The sequence below is a fragment of the Ixodes scapularis genome, unplaced genomic scaffold, assembly GCF_016920785.2.
Source record: "Ixodes scapularis isolate PalLabHiFi unplaced genomic scaffold, ASM1692078v2 PGA_scaffold1__304_contigs__length_218370807, whole genome shotgun sequence".
NCBI classification, from domain to species: domain Eukaryota; kingdom Metazoa; phylum Arthropoda; class Arachnida; order Ixodida; family Ixodidae; genus Ixodes; species Ixodes scapularis.
Genome location: NW_024609846.1, coordinates 124,050,074 through 124,075,168, shown reverse-complemented (window position 1 = coordinate 124,075,168; position 25,095 = coordinate 124,050,074). Strand labels below are relative to the sequence as shown.

General features: G+C 45.2%; 1 pseudogene; it reads right to left on the bottom strand.

Annotated features, from left to right (window-relative positions):
• Positions 1 to 1,960: 1,960 nt before the first annotated feature.
• LOC121835814 lies at positions 1,961 to 20,588 on the bottom strand (annotated as a pseudogene).
• Positions 20,589 to 25,095: the final 4,507 nt, after the last annotated feature.

The following is a 25,095-nucleotide window of genomic DNA, read 5'->3' as shown; positions in this document are numbered from 1 at the left end:
CAAGTCCCCCTACCCCGTCGCATGCATTCTTGCCTTGCCCTGTTGCCGAAAACATCCACTTCGTCGTCTGAAGCTCACTGTACTTCAACTAGTGAAATTGGTACCGGTTCTTAATATGAGCGGCCGCTCCATTGCTATCGTAAGTGAGGCAAGAGTAGATTGATGTGTTGTCTTCGAGGTGTGACTTAACTCATGACTCGGCGCATGCCGAGTCATGAGTTAGATTGTCACAAATAGCGGCATAGCTCCGCGCGTAAAGATGCAGTTTTGGACCATAGGCTGAAAATCCCCAATGTGCTTTGGAGCGGGCACAACTTCAAACATGTTTCGTACATTCCTTCGTACAGTTGGCTAGCACCGGCAAAACTCTCCAGAAGTCCTTGCCCCCCCCCCCTCTTTTTTTTCGTTCTCTTTGTTTGTTCTTCCGTGGGGAGGGGCTGCTCTGCCACCGCACAAGTAATGACTTTGGTGTTTGTTTACCATCGCCACATGCCCGGCCGGTTATGTTTACACCGCGCAGGGATGCCGCCGGTGTCTAAACCTCCTCGCAACAATTGCTTTACTCCGGCACTTCACATTGTGTCATCTTAACGTGGATTAAGCGCGAAGGCTACAAGATTGAGCGGATAGCTTTGACAGGTGGCCACGCCGTTGAAGTGCTCGTGCAGCCGAGCTGCCGTTCAACTTGAGGAGTTCGCGCATGTAGCTTTTGCAATTAGTCCATGTTGAAATGACATGAAGTATAGGTGGTGGTGTTGTATAACTCAGATACTAAAAAGCGTAACCCGCCCCCCACTTAAATTATTCAGCTGCATCTATCCATCCATTCAAAACATCCAACGTAAATGTACTTCGTTGACTTCAGTTTAGTTGCAGCATCTAGTGCGGGAACATTTCTAGCCGCAAGCCCTCAACGCGATGATCACACTTCGTATGTCCGGCAAGGCTCTGACAATGCTGCTGGTGCCGCTGGTTCCATTAGCTCTGCACACCATCGATTGATATGATTTTGAATAGGCAACTGTTGACCACTCCGTGCTGATATTGCCGTCACACGGTGCTCTTTTGCGGCTTGCGCGCTTTCTCAAACAGCTTGTCTCGCTTGCGAAATATTGCTAACAAGCCTGCACAGCCATCTCAGCAAGACGCTGCTGGCTCCACGTGCAGAACTGAAATATGCAAACATTGGGATGTGGAGCTGGCAGTGCTGAATGAAGCCACCGTCTCGGAACGCTCATATCAACTGAGTCTTGGTGCAGAAATATTTCGGCTCGGCTACCGGGCGCGAGCTTTAAATAAAGTAAGAGAATAAATGCCTGATGTCTTTTTGGTGGAAGTAAATATTGGAGAACCAACCTGTTGCAGAAATCGTGCCCCTGGGATGCTGTTGCAGCAGCCCCCAGTTTGCTATAAATATGAGTAATAAATTAGAATGGTGTACCTTGCACCTACAACGCTGCATATGTGTAAACAACTGGCCTGTTGCTCGACTTGGAGGGGGAGGCATCTTGGACTTGCACAGCATTGACTCACTTGTACCGTTTCCTGGCTTTTGTTCACAACGGTGATGCTTGAATGCTGCATAGCAAACGAGAGAGTATATTAATGTCGGCTATGCTCTACTCTGCTGCACCCTATACAGTAATTCTAATCTAAGCAAGGCAAGTCCTCAAAAGAGATTTATCATGTTGCATTAAAAATACCTTGATTACCAGTGCCAATCACAGCATCTGTTGCAGCCGCTGTTGCTCTCTTGCCGCTAAATACTTCCTCATCTATTAATTAAAAAGCATTAAGCTTTACATCACTGCCTGCCCATTCCATTTTTTTGTTTCTAGGTCTAATACTGCTTATGCTTTACTTACCAGAACGGGCGGTATCTTTGTTGACACACAAACAAAAGCAAAGGGCCTTTACTTATGTCTTAACATTTTGGAGCTAAGAAGCGCTTGGTATCCTTTTAATTGTTCCTGGAGAAATAGATTATCCTCCCGGAGCTTTTTGCATTTATTCTTCCTGAAGTTGTCTTTTTTTGTGGATGTTGGAGCTCGTTGCTTATAGGTTATTACCTGAGGCGTTGGAGTCAGACGAGCTCTGAACCCTTTTTCGCTGGAAATTATTTAAAAGGAAAATGTTTACATTACATAAATTTATATCTGTGAGACTTCCAATACCAAGCTAAAATACATATGATTCCTGCATTGCTTCAAACCCCCAATTTGTTTTTTATGAGTTTGACTTATATGCTGCTTCAATATTTTAACGTAGCTGTCCTCTTTGGCAGCTGATTGGTTGGTTTTCTCTTCTTGGCTTCCTATGTGTTAATCAAATACATACAGGAGTAAGTTTCACTGCCGTTACCAACTTCCTCTGAACTATGGTGAGAATCGGCCAAATCATGGCACCTGTTTCCTTCTCTGAACCAGTCTCCTCATCAGAACTCTCTTTAACTGTAACCTTTGGAACCGGGACTCTTTTTAGTGAATCCTCCACTTCTTCTTTCCTAACCAGAAGTAGTATGAAAATGAGAATATCAACTTCGAATAACGGATAAATTACCAAATTTTTCTGTACTCACTTCCGAGTGCCAAGATCTGCACTGGGTAGAAAGCAGTATTGCCGTCCACAACACAGTCTCGCCAGGGGGCGTTGTAGATAGCCTTTTTGTCAAAGTCATTGGTGTCCACAAAGCTAAACCCTTCAATGTCACTAATATCACATGTCACATGTGGGGATCATGGTCTTCCAGAAATCTAACATGCGCATAAATGGCAGATTGCGACTTAAAAGAACACAAGTACAGGACAGGGACTAGCGGTGAGACAAGCTTACATTTATTTTATAGTATCAGAACTCCCCTCTAGCAAACTTTGGCTGGGAAAGAGAAAGCAAGGGCAAAAGATAAAAAAACGGTTGTAGTATACATTATGCGGCTCCCCCCCCCTTACCTCTCCCCCCTTACCCCCCCTCCTGCCCCCAACCCCACCCTTCTTTCAATGCCTTGGAACTCTGTGCGTCTTCACATTTTGCGTGGCCACGGTTCGGTCTGGGAACGCTTGGGCCAGCCATTCAACTTCCTGAGAACGCAGCCTCCCCTTTTTTTCTAGCCCAGTTACCGCCTTTGTGCAATTCCTCTTGGCAGCTTCCCTCTCCTAACGACGGCCAGGATACTCTTTGACAAGCGCAGGGTTGCTGGGGACATTTAAGCAAAATGCTAATTACAAACTTAAAAAAAAAAAATAAGACTGTCTCGTTTTTTGCTTTGCGCTCCATGGTCCGAAGGTCGGCGAGGGGTGTGACTGAGTGGTTTTGCACAGGGAACGGAGGTGGGAGGGCAGAGAAAGATAGGAGGCGAGGCTTGGCAGGCCGCCTGCAGTGTGTCTCTTGACACCAAACGCACTGGTGGAGGAGATGGTAGGAGGATGGCCATGAAGGGGGAGAGGGAGGACAAGGCTATTTCCATGACTCTGCCTTCTTATGCTCGGGGGAGGCATTAAAAAAGAGGAAAAAGTCCTTGGTCACGTCATTCGAGGCGCCGTTGAGCATCTCGATCTTGCCCAGCAAGTCTATTTTGAGATCTGCACCTACGCATAGCTTGATGATGAGCTGCTGTGCCACTCCCGGTATCCTTGCTTGAAAGCTCGAATGATCTCCTGGTCAAGCTGTTAGAGAACTGCTGTTGCGTTTGGTGGCAGAAAGCACAGCTCAATGTTTCTGAGGGTGGTGCCACAGTGATGTGCAGGGCAATTGTCCAGGAGCAAACAAATCTTTTGGCCATTTTGTGCGAGTTTGTCGTCCCAGTTGCGCAGCCACTTATCAAGCAAAATCCTCATCATCCATGCCTTGACATTGAACGTGTATGTCACGGGCAAAGGGCCGCATCCTCATAGACACACGAGGGACTTGGACTTTCCGATGACGAGCGGACACAGTTTTGACCAGCCGTCCATGTTGGCTGTCAACAATACCATGATGCGAGTTTTGTTCAACTCTCCGCCATGACACGTCTCATTCCAGTGCGCTAGGATCCTGCTTGGCAGCGTTATCCAAGACAAACCAGTCTCGTCTGTGCTGAAAATATCACTTTGCTTGTATTTCGCCGTAATGGCCGGCTAATTGTCGTCGATCCACTTTTTGACACCGTCAGTGTCCACTGCACATTTTTCCCCAGCCACAACTTTCCCAACAATTGAATACCGATGTTTAAACCACTGCACTCCTCCTCCTGAAAGCCCTTCACTCTCAGGAGGAATGCAAAATCTCTAGCCTTGCTTTGCAACATCGGTCCAAAGACTGGCAGGTTCCGTGCACGGATGTTGAAAAACCATTGGTACAGTGCTTTTCCCAGCTTGTCGTACACCGGCTTGCGGGTGCGCCTGTTGTCCGCTCGCCGTGTCTACCAAAACATCTCGTCACTCACTCTGCCAGATGTGGCCGATGTGTTCATCCTCAGGTTTGGCCCAACGCGTGGTCCAGATACCCGACACTGGCATAGCAAGTGCAGCACATTTCAGCCATCCCATCTCTTGTGCTCATTCCAAACTGCACTCTGTAAAGAATGCCAGTCTCTCAAGGCATCGGGCCGTGGGTCATGTTTATACAAGGCGTCGCTGCAAGCCAAGCACTCCGGCACCCCTGGACCACCCCTGGGCCTCGCCAATCCTTACAGGTGCTAACCACTTATGTTGAGATCCGCTAACTTTGCAACGACCGCATGAGGGACTGATCTCTCAATCCAGCCTTTGTCAGCTATCTCTGCAAACCACTTGTATTCTTGGTAACTGGTTAGAATTTGCATTGCATACTACACTGCACCTTGCACAATGAAGGCTTGTACTGCTTGCCATGTATGGTATACCCACACGTACAGATACGGCTGTATTGTATTCTGTCTACTGCTGCGAGATGTCCTGGCACAAAGTGTCAATGGCTGCGGGAAGGTGACTTGGTCTTTCCAAGAAGATTGATTCCTATGTGCTGTCAGGTGTTGTTTGGAAGCAAAGCTCCCTCACTTGTTTTAATGCCATAGATCACGTCTGGTTGAAGATTTTTTTTGTCCTTTTATTCTCAAGCAAAATGGCTGGCAATACTCATGGTTCCCATAATTGTGTGCAGCGCTCATTGGTTGCACTGGCATTTGCGAAATCGTCTATTCAAAGTAATATGAAAATACTTCTTATATTTTGATTTATAGCACCTATCGTACCTCCTCATGATTATACGAGGTCTGTTAGAAAAGTATCCGACCTTTGGCCGAAGAGAAAAACTGGCGTAACTGGAGCGCTTTTATAATATATTTTATATTGTATTGTATATATATTGGGTGATTTCAGATAAGATCGACCAAAGGATGGCAGTCGACATTTTCAAATCAACTGATGTTTTTATATGTTATTGTCTAGTGTCTGGTATGAACGAATCCAAACTTAGTTTTGACTAGAAAAAATACTTGGGGACAGGAAAAATCGTAAGGCATGAGGTGGTGGACAGTTGCATTAACGCGCACTGATGGAGGGGGCCCGTTTGAGAGTGAATAACTAAAGCGATAACATTAGGAGAACTCTAATACGTTTTAGGCACAAACTATGGGTATAACTTGCTTGTAATATAAAGTAATCATATTTATTTAAAATTTATTTATTTTTCTAAAAATTGACAAACATGCCTGCTCGAACGACAAATGGCAAACTTTGGAGGTCTGTATCTCATGAAATAATTTAATCATTATGATATAATTTGCAGATATTATTCTACTAATATATAGCTAATATTTAAAAAATAACTAAGGTATCTGTGTGATACAATAGTTAGGATATATTTAGTCAAACATGGAAAAAAAATCAAACAAAGAAAAATTCCGATGCGAATAAAAAAAAAAACACCACCCTCGATTTTTTTTAAATTTAGGTAACCTGTTATACTCTATTTCGGCATTCATTTCCATTAAAAACATGTTGCATCATTTTATTGAGAAAGAAGATACAACTCCCCAAAGTAGGGTCCTTTTTCAAAGCCTGCACTTAGCAGTGTTTTATACAAGAACTGACTCTGAGTTCCAGTTTCATGAAACCAACACACATTTTTTTTATATTTTTATTCAGATGAGGCCAATGATAACTAAAGAAATCGTTCACACACTTAAATTAAGGAGAAACTACTGTGTACAAAGAGGTATCATATTACGGACTAGTGATCCGAGAAAAGATCATGCAGCCATCGGCCACTAGGAACTTTGTTTACTTTATTCTCCTGCGACACTATATGCTATTCCCTCTTCCGCTCTACCTTCATCTCTCTCTCTCTCTCTCTCATATATATCCCTGATATATATCCAGAACAAAAACATGTTCAAGCATTCCCTTTCTGCGTGGTAGTGTTCTGTGGCTAGCAAAAATCATTTCCTCGCTAAGCTCACGATTATGGCAAAATAGTTGCCGGAAACCGCAGACGACACTCGTCGCTAGTTCTGGCAAAACGGCCGATACAATCTTTTTTTCGCATTTCCCCGCTCGCTGTCAAGGACAAGGGGGTTCGCTTCAACCAGCAAAACATGGCCGCCGACGCCTGTTTACTGAGCAGTCATGCCTGTCGCCATCTCACTCGCTGGCGTCACGGGCGATAATATCAGGCACAAAGGGGCACACCAACCGGCAGCATTATCCCCAAATACTCGAGCCTCGCGTAAATACATAGAGTGTAAACGCTGTCGCCATGTTATCGTAGTAAGACCGCCCCCCCCTCCCCTCCCCCAACGGGGGACTGCAGTACGCGACGGCGTACTAACACAACGGCGACGATATCGACATCGCGGGCTCCGAATTTTCCCATAGTTCTACTCCACGGGCATTTCTCGAAACGCTTGATATTGTGTACGCCCGCCTGGAAGGATTTCAGGCGCGTAGTTAAGATAAGGCGGTTCTCCGCGGCAAAAGAAAGCAATTTCACAAAAGCTTAAAAGCGGTGGCGACGCGTGTGCGGTGAACGCTTGTAGTTTTGGTGTAGACAGGGTGTGTGTGTTCTCGTTGTTGACACCAGCCGGCGATAAGGCACTGCAGGCGGTAGCTCAGTACAGCAAGGGCTAATCCGAGTGACCATCAACGTAACCCCACCGCCAACCCCTCGCGAACCGGTCGCCGACATGGCTCAGGCTGTGTCATGAACCACGTGGTAGAAGCTCAGGTGCTTTCATATCAGCGCGTGGAGGGACGACAGTGCGATTCCGGGAAGTCTTTTTCGAAGGCCGCAGACCACAATTTTTTGTCTGGAGACTTTCCCTCTTTCTTCCTTTGACGTGGATCAAGCTTTGCCGACAGCCTCAGTTGTGACCTCTCTTTTCAAATGTATGTTTGCAGTGAGTGAGCTCCTCAGCCTCGGACTTGTCACTTGTGCACCCAGTAGTTCTTTCACTTGGCAATTATATGCCATCAGTTGGGGTTTAATTTCTATTATTTATGTATACATTATGAGGACGTCCTGGAGCTCTGAACGAGTGTTTTGTGCAGATTACTTTTGCAAACACAAAAAGACTATACCAAAGCAGCGGAATTTTCGAAGTGTTGGCGAGTTGGACCTAAACTCGTTGAAGCAAATTCTTCCGCCTGACTGTTCCACCAAAGTGAGTGCGACGGACTACCTGTGCTACCATTGCTTCATGCACATCACTAAGGAGATCTCGATGCGAAGCTCAGAGCAGTGCCCTGACATATTTGTGCCAGCTGAAGAAGCAATTGAAGATCTAAATCGCAGCATACTACCTACAGATGTGTCGCCGCTGAGACAACCAAGCGTCGTAAGAAGTCGGGACAGGGCTGCCTATGTCAAGAGAAAGCAGACAGAACTGGAGCAGGTTGCTGTCAAGAATATACGCTCAAGGCTACGTATTGCGTACGACAGGGACGCACCATCGGGGTCGTCCGAACAACTGCTTACACTCCTGCCGTCAACACTGACGAAGAATGAGGTTCAAAAGATGATTCCACAGGCCTCAATGTACCTCATCAGTAAATCCCGAAAACTCAAGGAAAAGCATGGCGTGTGGTATGAGCCGGATCCTTACACGAGGTGCAAGGTGAGCCCTGAGAACCTGTCTGCTGCCCTAGAGTACTTCACGAAAGACGAGCTACAATGTTCGCGCCAAAGTCCCAACCAGAAGGACGTCATCTCTGTCATGCTCAACGGAGAGAAAACGTTCGTGCCAAAGCGCTTCATGACACGCTCAATACGAGAGGCCTTCCGTATATGCAAAGACAAGCATCCCGATTCCGGCGTTGGGCTAACGAAATTTTATTCGTTGCGCCCTAGATGGGTCCAATGTATTCCACACCAGGAAGTGTGCGTTTGTGTGCGCTGCGCCAATTATTATCTTTGTATTGCCGCTCTAGAGAACGTTACAGGCTCAACATTCAACACTGGTGGAATGAACTCGGCATTTCTGTGCGACCCAGCAACAGAACTGTGCTTCAAGGAGACTGTGATCACTGCCCAAAAGGCCAGTTTCTTACACTCCAGGAACTTGATATCCCGGAGGATGAAGAGATTGTGCTTGCAACATGGGAGTCCGGCGACCTTGTGAAAAAAACTTTGGAACCTGAGACTTTCCTAAAAGTCATCCAAGTGACGGTTGGAAGTTGGGTACTTCACAACCATATCCGGCAAACGCAAGGTTAAGCGATCTACGATGAAAAACAGTGCATGCAACGCGGGAGCATTGTCTTTCATTTTGACTTTGCTGAAAACTGGACCATCGTGCTTCCTGACGAAGTGCAAGCATATCACTGGAAAAAGAAAAACAAGTTTCGATATTTACATGTGTAGTGACGACAAGAAAATCTACAAACAGCTTTGCCATCATCAGTGAGGACCTGTGTCACGACGCCGCTCACGCTTGCTTGGCTCTAGAAAAAGTGAAGGAGTGGGTTGAAGACAACGTTGCGGTATACTCGTACGTGACGTACGTAAGTGACGGCGCCGCCAGTCATTTCAAGAATCGCTACCAGCTTCACCAATTTGCAAAGGACGATTGCCCACAAGCCCAGTGGTTATTTTCTGCATCTGGACATGGGAAAAATGCATGTGACGGAGTTGGCGGGCTCGTGAAGCACCAGGCCACGCTGAACTCTAGCAGTGGTTAGTGTAATGTGCTCACCAAAATGGAGTCGACTGTCCAGACACACTGCCAATATGCGCAGGTTGGTAACCTGCTGAAGAGGGACACCACCAAGGCAGAGACTGTGGGACTGAGAAGATGAAGGTCATTGTGAAGTGACAGTCATGGAGCAGCATTTGGATAGATTGAAGGGCAGGAGGTTCTCTAAGGACCAACGGTAACAATGGTCATGGTCGGATTGAAGGGAGGTGTATGAAACTGACGTTTAGATGGGCGAAGTAGGGGCCAGATCATCAGCATAGAGGAAAGGTGTGGACGATAGGTGGGTCGTGATGTCATCTATGAATATTATGAAAAGGGTAGGACCAAGTACACTTCCTTGAGGTTCACCAGATGCCACAAGACAGGGATCTGATAGTGCTCCCGCAAAGCGAACCGACTGAAAACGTCCAGTGACGAAACTGGACAGCCAGCTCAAGAGGCACCGGTCCACGCCAACACGGCAGGCTTTTGCACAAACAGATGGTGGTTGATCCGGTCAAATGCCTTGGAGAGATCCATCTGAACTATCTCGCATAGTGTGTGGGTCGAGATGGGCACTCGCAGTGTGTACCAGGGAGGCAAGGGCGGTTTCACAGGAGCAGCCGTGCCGGAAACCATGTTGGGATGGACTCAGGAGTACTGAGGACTCAAGATGAAAGAGGAGCTGCTTGTTGATAACCTGTTCCAATGGGCAGCAGGCAACAGAGGTTGAGGCCACAGCACGGTAGAGTCTGGATTTTCAGAGGGTAGGTGGGTTGCCTTCAGGATGGGGGGTCACATGTGACAACTTCCAAGCAGTGGGGACAGACCCCGAGTCAAGAAAACGCTGGAACATCCGGAGAGGTACTGCAGGACAGGCCAAGGAGGCCATCTTGAAAATCAAAGGATGGAGATTGTCGGGGCCAGCGCACTGATGAACACGAAGTAGGAAGAGGGCGTGTGACAGTTCATCTTCTGTGAGGGTAATATTGCTGAGTGTCGTGTTACAAGAGGAGGAGGTGGACACCATAGAATAGGCATCTCCAGGGCTTGAGCAGCCAGCTGACCAAAGGGAGGAGAAATGGCAGTTGAAAAGACAGGCTATATCATGTGGTGAGGATGCAGGGGCACCAGATGAAATGCAACAAGGATCCGTAGAGGAGTGCATACGCTGAGAGTTAATATAACTCCAGAAGAGTTTTGGGTCTTTCATCGCTCGGGCCGATATCCCTTCTACATATGACCTATGGGCCAGGTGGACAACTTTCTTGATAGTTTTTTGTAGCCTCTTAGCCTCGAAGTAGCTGCGGCTGCACTGTCGATGTCTGGCGTGGCGGAAAAGCCTTCGCTTTTGTGTGTGAGAGCAATTATATCGGGGCTGATCCAGGGAGGAGTGCGTTTGCGTTTTACATTATTTGACTTTTTTTTTTGCTTTGGGTGTTCGTGGTTTTGTAATAACCCAGAACTACAAACTCTCTTTCTTTATTTAGGCCAGAAGTCTGGGAGGCTGGAGCAAAAGGCGACCATAGCTACCTGACAAGGCTCCAGTCTCCACTACAGCACTACAGCAGCAAAGCAAAATTATATGTATTTACAGACATGCAACAAATGGTGCACCTGTAACAATCGCGTAATGTCAAACTAAAAAAAAAAAAAAAAAAAGGAAGAAAAATCTGTATAGTCGAACCTTGTTACCATGAATTTGGGGGTGCACGAGAAAAAAGTTGTAGCGAAAATTTTGTTGTTGAGAAATTCTCCAAAAAAATGTCATACCTGAACTGGTAAAGTACAACAATCTGTACAAACGTACAAACCATGTGTGCATAGCCTTGTCGAGCTCTTCGTGCGCCAACTGTGTCAATCTCTTTCGCTTGAACGATGTCCCCGATGCAAGAGCCTTTTCGATTGCATCTTTTGACTTTAGGATCGTCGGCAAAGAACTCGGAGAAATTCCTAACTTTTCTGCAATGACAGCTTTCTTCTGTCCTCTTGCAACTTCGGCCAAGATGCAAGCTTTATTTTCTAAAGATAAAAACTTGCGCGTTTTGTTTGGCGGTGCCATGTCCAAAAAGCCCACGTACGTCGCCCAAGGATCATCGACCAGGACCTTCTTGACGGTTGGCTGTATCTGAGAGACGTCATCCTTGCGTCACCTACGGCACAACAGTCGTGCTACAAGAGCAGGCGGTCAGGGAGGACGGCCCTTACAGGCGTTCAGCAGTGGCAGCAGACCGGTTGTCGTAACAAGCTAAACCGTCGCTTTCATCATTACAGGTTGATGTAATTTTCTTGCAAAACCATTTTTAAGGTTCGTAGCTGCTGCCACTGCTGAGCCGTTCTTTTTTGTGTGCGCCTCTGTGTCATGGAGGACGAGGGTCCTTGTTTATCATGTCACAAAACTTTACCAGTGAATGGTGTTTTTGCGAGATGTTCGGAATGTGGTCACGGTTACCATTTTGGGAATTGTGCTGGTACGGATGAAAAGACTTATAAAGCCAAAAATTGGAAGTGTTCGACATGCCGGAAACCAAAAGTCAGATACACCCAAAATCCCCAAAAGGGCAAGAAGGATCAGGAACCTGATGTCGCTACACTGTTAACCGAAATCAACGTGAAACTCACAAGCCTGGCGACAATTACGGAAAAGGTTGACACACTAATGATCATGAAAGAAACCATCGTAAACATCGAAAAATCAGTTCAGCACATGTCAGACCAATATGATGAAGTCCTTAAGCATATTAAAGAACAGGACAACGAAATAGCTGAAATAAAAAGTAGACTTGAAAACGTAGAGAGAAACAATGGTGGCCCTGACGTCCAACAACTAAGAATAAGTGTAAACAACCTAGAACAATACAGTCGTCGACAGAATCTGGAAATACATGGCTTACCGCGGAAAGAACACGAGAACCTTCTACACACTGTAAATGAACTCGCGGCCAAACTGGAACTTCCTGAACTCGCTGAAAGTGATGTCGAGGGCATGCACCGCTTGCCAGCTCGTGCTGATAAGATCCCTGTCGTGTTAATACGTTTCAACTCACGAGCAACAAAGGAAAAGTGGATTAAAAAGAACTCAAGCTTGCGGGAAAGGCAGTCTAGCATACGCTTGTTTGACAATCTAACAGCAGCAAACAAGAAACTGTTGTGGCTAACAAAGGCAGAGGCGCAAGAAAAGGACTATCAGTTCACATGGCAAAAAGACGGAAGTGTGTTTGTTCGTAGGAGACAGGGCGACCGAGCTATCAAGATCGAAAATGAAGACGATCTTCAGAAGATAAACTAGAAATAAAATAGCTACAGATAGCATATATCGGTTTTCCGTTTGAAATGATTGATAACAAAACAGAATGTTCATATTATGACTCTGCTTCCTTTAATCATTTTGTGAGAAATACTTCCACCAATGAAAGAGGACTATCTCTTTTCCACTTAAATGCACGAAGCCTGAAGAACAAACAAGATGAGCTAGATATTTCCTTGAATCAGTTGAACGTTATGTTTGATGTTCTGGCGTTCACCGAAACTTGGTATACCTGCAAAGATGACGCTGTTTTGTTTGATGGCTATCAGACTGAAAGTATGTATCGTAAACACAAAAGAGGAGGGGGGGTTTCTTTGTATATACGGCACAACCTTATCTACACTGTTTTATCTAAATATTGCTCAATCTGCTGCGATTATGAGTCTATGGTCATTAAATACGAACAGATAATTATAGCTGTGATTTATCGGCCGCCATCTGGTTGTACTGCAAATTTTTTGGGTTTTGTTGAGAGTCTATTGGATTACGCTACGTCTCTAGGTCTCCAGTTAACGTTAATTGGCGATTTCAATATTGATATACTGTCTTTAAGCCCAACGTGTATAAACCTTATGGCGATTGTACAATGCTATGGCTTTCATAACATAATTGATATACCTACAAGAGTTACGCTGGAAACAGCTACTGTAATCGATTTGTGTATTACGAATTGTAATCCTAATGAACTCACAGGAGGGGTGTTAACGTGGAATGTAAGCGACCATCTGCCAACATTTTGTTTATTTAAGAGACTTAGGAAAAGCCCCATGTATTTCCCTTGTATAACTTACCGACCTATCAGCAAGGAAAACCTTGACATGTTTTACTCCTCGGTGTCTAATATCAATTGGGACTTTGTATAAATGAAAGTGATCCAGACATATCATACAATCTTTTTATTAGCAAGCTCATATCTTTATATGACAATGCCTTCCCGCTAAGAACTTTGAAAAAACATAAGAAGTCAAGAAAGCCTTGGGTGACTCCTACGCTATATAAGAGAATAAAATATCGAGACTCCATATATGATAAATTTATTAAGCTAAGAGATAAAGATATCATTGTCAAGTTCAAAAAAGTTCGAAACAAACTAAACTCGGACCTAAAAAAGGCACGTCGCGAATATTATATAAATAAATTTATGAGCATCCTAGGTGACCCTAAGAAAATCTGGAGCACTGTAGGAACTTTGATTTCCAGGCCTAGTGATCCACCTCCTACTGAACTGAAAATTGACGGCAAAAGCTACGGAGGTAAACAGCTCTCAGACTTGTTTAATACTCATTTTCTAACATCAGGAGCATGCTCGTCTTCCCCAACCAATGCAGCTAATGTCATTTCATATATACGTAATAACGTAACTAGCTCAATTTTCTTTTCTCCTACGGACGAGGAAGAAATAAGTCCCCTGATTGCTTGCCTTAAAAACAGTACAGCCCCAGGTGAAGACGGTCTCAAAGCTGAACCAATTAAATGCATTTCCAGTCTAATATTAACTCCGCTAACACACATATGCAACACGTCACTGTTAACTGGTCGCTTTCCAGACAGAATGAAAGTAGCACGCGTTTGCGTTGTACTTAAGGGTGGTGTACGGAATGACCTCAATAATTACAGGCCGATTTCTGTACTTCCTATTTTTTCGAAAATTTTAGAACAAATAATTAATAATCGCCTGACTAGTTTTTTCACAAAACATAATATAATCTCCGAGCAGCAGTTTGGGTTTCAAAAAAATAAATCGACGGAAATGGCACTTGTAAATATTAAAGATAAAATTATTACAAACATTGAAAATAATCAGTTTACCATCGGAATATTTCTTGACTTCCGAAAAGCCTTTGATTCAATTAAACATCAAATACTACTAACAAAGCTAAACATGTATGGTGTAAGGGGCATAGCGAACAAATTAATTAATAGTTACTTAAGTTCTCGATTACAATTCACCACTTATAACGGCGTCAAATCAGACATCCATCAAATAGCATATGGCGTCCCGCAAGGATCAATTTTAGGACCATTACTATTTCTTATTTACATCAATGATATCGTTAATATTTCGCATCGCTCAGAAATGGTATTATTCGCAGACGACTCGAATGTATTTTTTTCCGATAGTAACCTCCAGTATCTCGAAAGCACAGCTAATGATTGGTTAATGGATTTATCACTGTGGCTAGTTGCAAACCAGCTTGAATTGAATATTTTAAAAACTAAATATATTGTTTTTAGGACAAGAAATAAGATGCTTAACTACGACTTAGATATAAAATTTAACTCCTACAAATTAGAGAAGGTTGAGTCATTAAAGTTCCTGGGTGTGTGGTTTCATGAACACTTGTACTGGACAACTCATGTGTCCAAGTTGTCTATAACACTCTCCAGATCAATTGGCACAATACACAAATTAAGATATTTATTACCAACATGGCTTAAGTGCCAATTATACTATGCACTTGTTCACTCTCATTTACATTACTGCTCATTGGTTTGGGGTACGACTACTAAAAATAACCTTGAAAAACTACTAGTGCTCCAGAAAAAAGCGATCCGTTCTATCGAGTGTCTAAGTTATAACGATCACACATCTGCTTATTTTAAAAAACATCGCTTGCTTACTATACAACAGTTAATAATGTTCAACCTTACAAAAGCCATCTTTCATTATCTCAGAACTGACACGGAGTCGTTTCACACCCAATTTCCCTTAAAAGAAACTAACTACAACTTAAGACGTGTGGATTATGCTAGAGGTCACACACGTACGAGCTATGGTGAACAAACATTAACACAGCAAATTCCCCAACTTCTAAACATGCATCCTCAAATTCTGGAAATAGCTGAAGAAGTAAATTCAATAGATACGTTCAAAAAAAGAATAAAGGATTATATTTTGAAGCTTGAATAATATATTGGATACAAATGTGTAAACAACCTTGTTTTTTTGTGTGTGTTTTTTTTTGTTTTGTTTTTGTCTTTTATTGTTTTTATCTGTGTTGCCGCTCTGAAACCTGTATGGGGCTCGGGACCTTGGTCAGGTGCTATTAAGCACCTTTTGTCCCTGCCACCCCACTTCAAAATGGTTAATAAATGTAAATGAAATGAATGAAATGAAAAATGTCCAAAAAGCCCACGTACTGTATTGACAAAAGGACAACTGACGAAACAAAAAAAACGACTGAGCTTCGGCTTTGGATAGCATGCAGCAGAAGATTATCAAGGCAAGAGCTAGGGTGCAACCAACATTGATGCAACAGCAAAGGAAGGCCGGAAAGGCCAGCCTTATCGCCGTTGCCATTGAGTAATGGTGGCCTGCACGCCCGGTCAACATTGCGCCCTCTGCGCTCAAGTTCCGCGGGTTCCGGTTACTAGTGGCAGTTTCTGGTGGTTGAACACATGATTTAAACTTCATAGTAGACATATTTTATGTGCCAAAATGCACCAAATTGCTCGGAGGTTCGTTTTTCATACGGAAAATTGAACTTTCAAACTTCGAATTGCTTTGTAAAATTTAGTTCAAGTGGAACGGCACAAGAAATTGTGTATGCTGTAGTGAGAATTTTTATTCTCACTACAGCTATTTTTATTCTCACTATTTTATTTAAACCGCACCATCAGCAACGTGCAGACCGCAAAGATAGGAGAGCGCACGAAAAGTCCAAAGGAACAAAGAAAAACGCGACGCGATATAGAAAAATAATAAAAATGCCAACCGCGACAAATCAACGTACCGAACACAAGTCCGTAAAAAAAATCAAGAAATTCAAAGTAGAAAATCAGGACAAACCGTCTGGCCGAGAAGATCACCGACGACGGACGACAGAATCCCCGTTGGGCGCCAGATGTGGTGTTCGACTTCCGCCATACGCCGCAGGTGATCAACCAGATGACTCGTTCCTTGGGGTCAACGAGGGTTTATTACCATGCTCTTCGGGGATCCAGATCTGGCCAACACTCAGGGCAGCAACTGCCTTCGGCCGCACGGGTCATCCCTTTTTAGCCTGTGGGCACCGGGAGCCGCCCCCTTGCTAGTCGCCGGCGGTTGGCCGCCGTGTGGCGGGCCAAGCGCCCCACAAGGTTAAAAACAATTGTATGGTGCTTCAAATATCTCAAGCTGATTCAGCCAGTGTAAAAAAGGCACTCTTTGGGGTCGTACCTGAGATGGTCTACACACAGCTGTCGTGCCTCAAGGTGCTGAACCTCCACCTAGAGTCGTCCCTTGTTGGCTTCTAGCCGCAGGATCTGTTGCTACATATGGGCAATCATGACATCCTTCAGCCCAAACCTTTCACATGTCCTAGACATCATTAAAAGGCTACTAATTGCAGCCTCCTGCTCCATCATTAAAAAACACAAACATTGTGGTATTTTTGCTTATCTCTTGTCCGGAGAAAGAGGCCAAGTCATGGCAGAAACTCTTTAATTCCGAAGCCTGACGTTTGGCGGATTCTGCTGCCATGGCTGAACTTTTTTTTCCATGCGTCCCGTCCCGTATCTTGTGCCTTGTACCGTGATCACACCCTGCACGCCTGCCGCATCTCTGACCAAGTGATCCACATGTCCAAATCCCCACTATATATATATTGATTTATGCAGCTTTTCTGCTATATTTCTTATGCTCTACCATTATATATGTCAGATTTGCACGGCCTTCTCAATTAACCTGCCTGTAATAGCACATGGAAGAATTTGGCTCTGATCATCAGCTATTCTCCATTAGACCTGGGTTTAAGGACTTTTGCCTATATTTTTAACATTGTTGATTGAGACTTCCTTTTTATATTTTGTGACCCTTGAACTTGAAGAAGGCACACAGAGGGCAGATTATCCTGCACATGCTTTAGTTAACTCTGCCTGTATGCATGTGTATGCCTTTCTCACTACAAGGGTCTCGAAAATAAGAATTTTTATAGTATTTGCTGGAATACTCTTTATTTATACACTGACTTGTGTTTACAAGCAATGCAATGCGTCCCCCAGTTCTGTGTGTGCGCAAGGAATGTGGTCAAGAAGCATGGCGCCCCAGATCACTGAATCCCTGTGATCTGTTTTCATCTTCAAATTCATTCCCTGAGCTCTTTGTTCTGCTTGTATTAGTAATATTATGCCTTCCTTCAAGTGTCGCCTCTAGTAGTTGCCTCAGAAAAGTGAACAAGGTGCTTTACACTGTAAAACTTTACATGAATGTTGCAAATCTTTACATGCTGGGCAGACAATGAACCTGTGGGCAGTATTGGGTTTCAGTGTATACAGTATTCCTACATAAATCTCTTGACAACCGATCTTCAAGTCGCATTCCGCCACCCTTATCTTTTCCTTTTTGAAACCCTTTCCTGGTGGTTGGCTAGCCTCCAAACTGCGACTGCCCCGGAACCAGGAGGCCCACCCCTATATATAGAGGCAGGCCCCCTGGCGTCGACCCTCGCCCTTTTCTAGGTATTTGTGAGGTGGAGGTGGTAAGGGCTGTCAGCGGGGTTGTGCTGAGTGGAAACCCACCTAACCCAGGATTTTTTTTATTATGAAGAAAAGTGTGGAAGCAAGTGCTTCACAACAAAAAAAGTTTGCCCATGGCCATTGGTGAGGGCGGCCACCACGGCCATGATGTCACATCTGATGAGGGTAGCCGGGGGTGCGAAAGACACTGCAAGGAGCACCGTCTAAAGTTCTCGGCAATAGATGGAGGTCAGAATGGCCAACACCATGGCCACATTGCCCTCGGGGAGGCAGATGTAGAGTCCTGTGCAACTTGCATCGGTGTATGCGCTTTTGACGACAGGCACAATGTTCGAGGGAACAGTCATGGAAATCCTATGACCATGGCCATTTCCTGGCACATAGTGAGGGTAGACCGCTGTGAAGAGGACGAGCCATCGGAGACTTGTGTGACATCAGTAGTCGCCAAAAGGTGGAAAGGACGGAGCGCATGGTATAATGGCTGCCGTAGAATAAAAAAATAAAATCCCCAAACTCCCATGATGCATTGGTAAACCTTCAAACCTCAGGGATGCATAGGACCTGGAGGGTGGCAAGGAGGTCTTGGTGTCAAGGTGGTATGTAGCTAGATCGTTTGGCTATCGGCATCAAGCGTAAACTTAAAAAACTTAATAGTCTGCTGGAGGATGGTCTGGGAATTTTTCTCATTAAGACGTAGTCCACAGTCTTTGTGATCCGTGCTGATCCCGAGAAGGAAAGTCGCCGACGGGTAGGCGTACCCATTGAGGGCTGCACCCCACCCCGCCAGGGCCACGTGGTAAAGAAGGTGGATCCTTTCGAAGATCCGCAACTTGGCCTGGCGGAGAGGCCCAGGCTTCGACAGTCCCACATTTCAAGAAAGTGCTTGAGGAGTTGAAGCGCTGTAACTTCACGGCGCCCAATGTGAGTGGAGTGTCTTGCCGTGCCTTGCACATGGGTGAACGCCTCTGCGACATCCCATCTAGTGGGTGGGTTGGCGACAGTAAAAACTTTTTGGCGCCCGGCGTTGGAGGTCATGACGTCGCTGATGGCGTCAGGGTGGTGACCGTGTACAGTTGACTTAAAGCATATACTTGATGCTGGTCGTAGCCGAGGGGTGTGAAGTCATGGAGCCGAGGGTCGGGGACCCCGGCGGCGGCCTGCTGGGTGCCTTGAGAAGGCTCAAATTCCACCATGCTGACAGGCAGCAGGACATCTGACTTCTCTCTTAGATTGCGGACAGAGGCTGAAAGGCCTTGGTCAGGGCTACAGCTAACCTTGCCAAGTGTATTTTATGTGGTATGTGCACTGGGCCTCGACGGCGGTGTGAGAGGAAGGGGCATTCACTTATTCTCCTTGGAGGGTAGGGCCTTCTTTCCTGCATCTCTTCTGCTTGTCTTGGTGTGCTAAATGTAACATTGTCGTGAAAAACTGGCCCTTTTGGGCCAGTTTTTCACGACAACGCTACAGATTGACTCAAAACTTGCAACACAGGCATGTCGTATGCTTCCTTCATAAAATAGCAGACGCACACAATTCAAGCTCGTGTTTGATTCCGTCACTCGTGGGATCTGATTTCTAGCAGAAGATCCACCTTTTGTTTGGTTCTGCTTGGTGGAAATGACTTCAGTTAGTGGACGAGGCCCAGTCTCCTCTCGTTCCTTGCCCAAGTGATGCAAGACGGGAGTGCATTCTGGTGCACACTTGATTCTCTAGGTGCAGCGAGTGCACACATTTCTGAAGTGCTGGCGCCGAAATCAACTCGTGGAGTGCTGGCTGAAGCAAACTCGCTCTGTGTTGCGAGGGGGGACGTATCGGCTCGAGCGCATTGAAACGAACTCGCTCTTAGTTAGTTTTCAGTCTTGCACTGTGCACGAGCATGTGGCTTCGTCTTGCATCTTGTTCGCATGCACAAGTTGCTTTGACGGCGCTGTAGAAACTATGCTAGCCTTGACAACGAAAACCGAAAAGCTTGACACAGAGTCTAGACACTGCTGCAAAAGACCGCCGAGCCAGAAAACCTAAACCGAGCCGCCAGGTTTTTTTGGCGCATTGCATTGCGATTTCGTACAATTTGTCCCTTTTTGGTGCAACAAACATATAGACAAATCGGAATTTTTCAAAGTGGCCTAATTGGCAAGACAGAACTTCTACTGGATGTGTTCTGTTGTAGTGCACAAAAGTATATCCCCCGACACGCCTGTCCAAAATATACTTACAATGGCTAGTGACGCCTCATAAAAGTCATGCAGTGACCCACTGCTTGGCCAGTTAAGCCACACGCAGTGCCATGCATGGTACAGGACAGCATCGGTGAGCCAGCCGGTGCGGTGAGCCAGGGCCCACCTGTTGTGTTGCACTGCTGTCTTGGAAAAGGTGAAAGCCAACTCTTCGTTGCCATGGTCCGAGAACCTGTGGCGACCATCAGCCTCAAATAACACTATACTCTTTGGGCGTTTCAATGCACCCAAGAAGCATTGCTGTGATTGCAACGACAGAAGGTTTCAGTTGTGCATAAAATTATGAACCATACCTTAGTCTCTTCCTCTGCGAAATTTGTTATAGAGAGAGCTGATTGGTTATTTTTTTATGTCTCTTTCATTACCTTCTCATGAAGGTGTCGCTTCCGGTCTTTAGTTTGAGAGCTGTTGAGGCTCCATGATGTTTGGTGGGGGAGAGGTCATTTGTGTTGGCGGCCATTGCGGAAAGGGGTGTTTGCGGTGCGAAGGAGGCACATGATGACGTTAAGAGTTCCATTTAGGTTAGTAGCTGCTCAATGCATTGTTCTAAGGTTGTGGTGCGTTTTTCAGTGGCTTCCAATTGGTGGCGTAGGAGCAACCGAGGTAGTGTGCATGGGCAGTGTGGGGAATTGGTAAAAAGCACTGAGTGGGGAGAAGGGGGGGCAACAGTAGCTGGTCGGCTCACCTAATGTTTGGTTGTGCGTTGGAGGTTCCGCTTCTCTGGTGAGGAATCGACTGCTTGGTGCTTGGGTGGGTTGTGGAAGGTCTGCTGCTTGGGGGATGCTCGTTCGCGGACATGCAGAGGTAGTGGCGGTGGACGGAGTCTTTTTCCAACAATCCTTGTTGGCCGTGGGGTGATACAGGCTGCAGAGTTGGCACGTGGGTGCACAGTCATGGTCAGGTGTGGGGTTTTTAGTGTGGCACTGGCTACATACAGGAGTATCACAAGTGGGAAAAACATCCTGTCTTTGTCCAAGTTCACCACACAGAGAGCAGCATTGCACAGTTTGTCGACATGAGCAGCATTGTGTGAAGAGGCTGTAAGCTTTTATCTAAGATGGTACATGCGGTCCTTCGAAAGTTACGCCTGCAGAGGTGGAGGTGCCAGCATTCGTGCATGCAGTATTATATGGGGTCCGTTGGGTGCGAGAATGTAGGGCAGTTGTTCCGTGGTGGTGCCCTGGTCCAATCCGTGAATCAAGCCACGGGCCATCCCTCTAAGTGACTTTAGGTATGGTAGAACTTCGTGGGTTGTTCTGCAACTGATGCTTGTTCGTTATCCTTACAATCTTCCCATAACACGACACAAGTGCATTAAGCACTTCAAGAGATGGGAGACCTGTAAACGAGTTCACATTGTCTTTTGTGAGGAGGGACGAAAAGCTTCCTCCGAAGTCGCCGCTCGAAACTTGTGTTCCTCTGTCTTGATTGCTGACGGGCTCAACTCCAGCAGTGTGTGCATACATGCCAGCCACCACCTCTGCCATTTCCCTTTCATTGGCAGAAAAAAGGCCATCTTCTTCATTCAGAAGGGGCCCCTCGCAAGGTTCACTGTTTTTCTAAGGAGACAAAAACATCATAAACATCTCATTGAATGGCACAAAGCGACTAGTTTGCTGTTTTTATCTATGCTGCTCTCACCATCCGGCTTCAATAACTAAAAGGTGCACTTGGTTGAAAGTCTCAAACAACTGAAGCTGCAGTTAGTACCAAACTGCATATTTCGAGCACTTGAAGCGCGGAGATACAAGTGGATAATATGTGAATTGGTAGCGAGCACGTTACCACATTATGTCTATGAGATAGTTTTACCTAGTGCCCCTAGATATGCTTTGCAAAGTAGCGACAACTCATCATACCAGGCCCTCTTCACCTTGCATTGGCCTGTACCCACATTCCGTTTCAAGTTGGGAAGAAAACGGCAACGATTTGGAGAAACGAGAGGGGGGATCCAGTGCACCAAAGGCACCGAGGGACTCGCCGCCTCCCTGGGTACGGGCCTGGATTTCGCAGTTTTGTTTGGAAAACTGTCATCTTCTTTCCAGTGACTTTCTTAGATTTGAAGTGGAGTTGGACAAGGGGCCTCCCGCTGTGATAGCGAAACGGGTAAAGCTAAAGGGAACAGTGTGCCCCAAGATGCCCGTTGCACAGTCGGAAGTGTGTGCCCGGAAGTGTCTTTCCTTGCCACGTAGAGCTGCCATTTTTCCCATGCAGTCTGAAACATCACATCAGACACTTCTGTCGCGCAAGCATTTTCCATTCAATGCTTCTGATCCACAGGTGCTTTTGCTGAGCTGTGATCCAGAAGAGAGCATGCTGTCCTCAAGTGAGATGAAAAAAGGCCAAACAATTGCCTGAATTCGCCGAGAAAGAGCAATGAATGGAGATAAAATTATTACATGCTGAATGCAACAATTTTGTTAGGAGCTCAACACGAAGAGAGCGAAGGGGGGATTTTACAAGTTTACAAGTATCAATGGCTAGGAGGACCCAATACATCCAAACAGAAAAAATTCTGAAAATATGGTATGAGCAATCTTATTGGTTGAGACCCGAAACAGGGTTTACGAGTGGCCCTGCCCGGTGGCATGATATTATGCCCTCTTCAGTAACACCCTTTCACAGTATCTTCCACTTCAGGCCCTATTCCTGCCTTACTGCTCTTCCTTAGTATGATTTGCCTCTTAGTTCTTGCCAGTTTATTTGTCAACGAATGCCTGCTGCAAACGTTAGCTAGCCTACAAATGACACAAACTGGTAACTATTGCCAGGGGAACAGGGAAGTCTCAAAGAGGAAGGTGCTAACAATGCGCCAGGTGAATTTTGCCTACCTCGGACTCACAGAAAAGAAAGAACCTAAAGTTGAAACTTCAAATGCATTTTCCTCAGTTTCACTTTTTGGCAGGAAATGTGGTACGAGGAAATGTATCATTGGACATTTTGAAAGTGCAAAGATTTCATTCAGTGGTGTCCTTGACTGAAATTTCCTGAGGAACAAGTTAAGGTACTCATAATCTGAAAAAGCTAAATTCTTCATGACAAAAACTGAATATTTTAAAACTCAGAAATTTGTTAAAATCGTTTGCTTTTTTTGGATGTTATTGTTTTTCTCTAGAATTGCATTTTCTACAATTAATTTTTACCTTAACTTGCACTGTGGGTATTTTACTTCACATTATACAAAACATTTTGTGGATTGCAATTTTTATTTTTCTTAAGTACATTTCCTAATAAAGTAACTTTTTTCTGAAGCTTGTTAAGCATAGTATGTTGTAGAATTGGCCTATAAGACTAAAACTTTAGATGTCACCAATTCTAGTGAGGTTCAATTCACCCTGAAAGTTTGAATCACTTTGAGACAATGGTTCAAAAGTTGACCCTCCCAGGCCATGTCCCCCCTTAACAGAATCAAAGAGAAGGTTGTGCACATTACAAAACTCATTCATACAGAATACAGAGGTCTGCCTAATTGAGAGGACTGGTACAACAGGTTAGCAACATGTAAGGCATACAAGATTTGGTAACACCAGCTGAACCTAGACTAGAAAAACAAAATGAAGGGACGAAAGATACACATAGCGATGTGCATTTTGCCGCTTATGTTTTTTGTCGTAACACTAACTTGCAACAACGTATGCTTCTCTTTGTAAATAGTTCAAGAAGCAAACAGATATCACAATCATTCTGAGATGGTTTTACCAGCTGTGGGAGGTGCCGTCAACCACTCCACAACACTCGCCGAGCTCAAACGAAGAGACTGTTGAGCAAGCCTAGACGACCTGGACTGGTTCAGCTTTTCCAAACGGGCAGCCTTGCGTGCATCAAAGGCTGACGAATTCGGCAGGTTCACGCTTGGGACTGCACCTTTCTTTAACCGCCGTGTTTTGCATTACACGCCTGTAGAAAAATTAGCCTGAATCACTGACGCACATATGAAGTTCGCTTGAAATAAGCAATAAAAGAATATTGCTGTTTAGATTACAAAGTGCACTCACTCATCCCACAATTAATAGCATAAATCAGCCTTTCAATGGACAGAGGTGAAGCTTCCGACACCTCTATTTATGATGCATTCATACTAAAATTCTATGTGAACGTTTTGCAACATGCTAGAGATTTTTTATATGCAGAGCTTAGCAGGGGTATAAACTTAATGGCTTGTTCCCCTTGCTCAGTTGTAAATAGAAAAGAAGCAGTTCTAGATTTTTAGCATTTGGTTTCGAAATCTCATGAAATTTGGGATGCATTCATAAAAACTTGTTTTCTCGTCCGTCCATCAGCTGATCTTATGTATCCGTTTTACAACGTGGTAGCGCTTGCGTATCGCTCGCCTGTGCCTTTTTACTTCCTTAACGTCTTGTGTTAAGCCGGATGAGGAAAGACCTTGAACGTTTTGTCTTGTAGTTTTATCAGTCACTTGCTTTTATTGCTTGCTGGCTGCTCCATTTCTTAATCACTCGGGGATACAGTGCAGCGCGGGGCTACGCACGGCGATCGCGTGCTTCAGCGCGGACACAGAAACAAAGAGCACTTACCCGGGAAAAAGAAGTCATCATCTATGAAGTGTTTTGAACACACCACCACAGAACCAGTCACTTTCTTGCCGATCCGTAACTTGTGGATCCAAACGCTCCGTCGCGGTATTCAATGGGCAGGGAATTTGTGGTAGGATGTTGTCACATCTTCCCATCTCGCTGATACGCAACCGGGGACAGAACAAAACTGTTTAGACGCCCTTAGCTTGTCTTGTTTCGCTCGAGGTGCCATAAATATTGCAATGAATCCACCAAGCCTCGAGAAAAACACTGCCCAACTGATAAGAAACTAAGACGCCGCCTCCGTGGGTAGGGGGGCAGCGATAGAACCTACTTTCACAGCTTCAGCGTTTTGCCGCTTGGTGGCGTCGATTTCGCTGGAGTCGCGAAAACCGCTGTTCATTAATTTTTTCGCAAAATAATGTTTCGTTG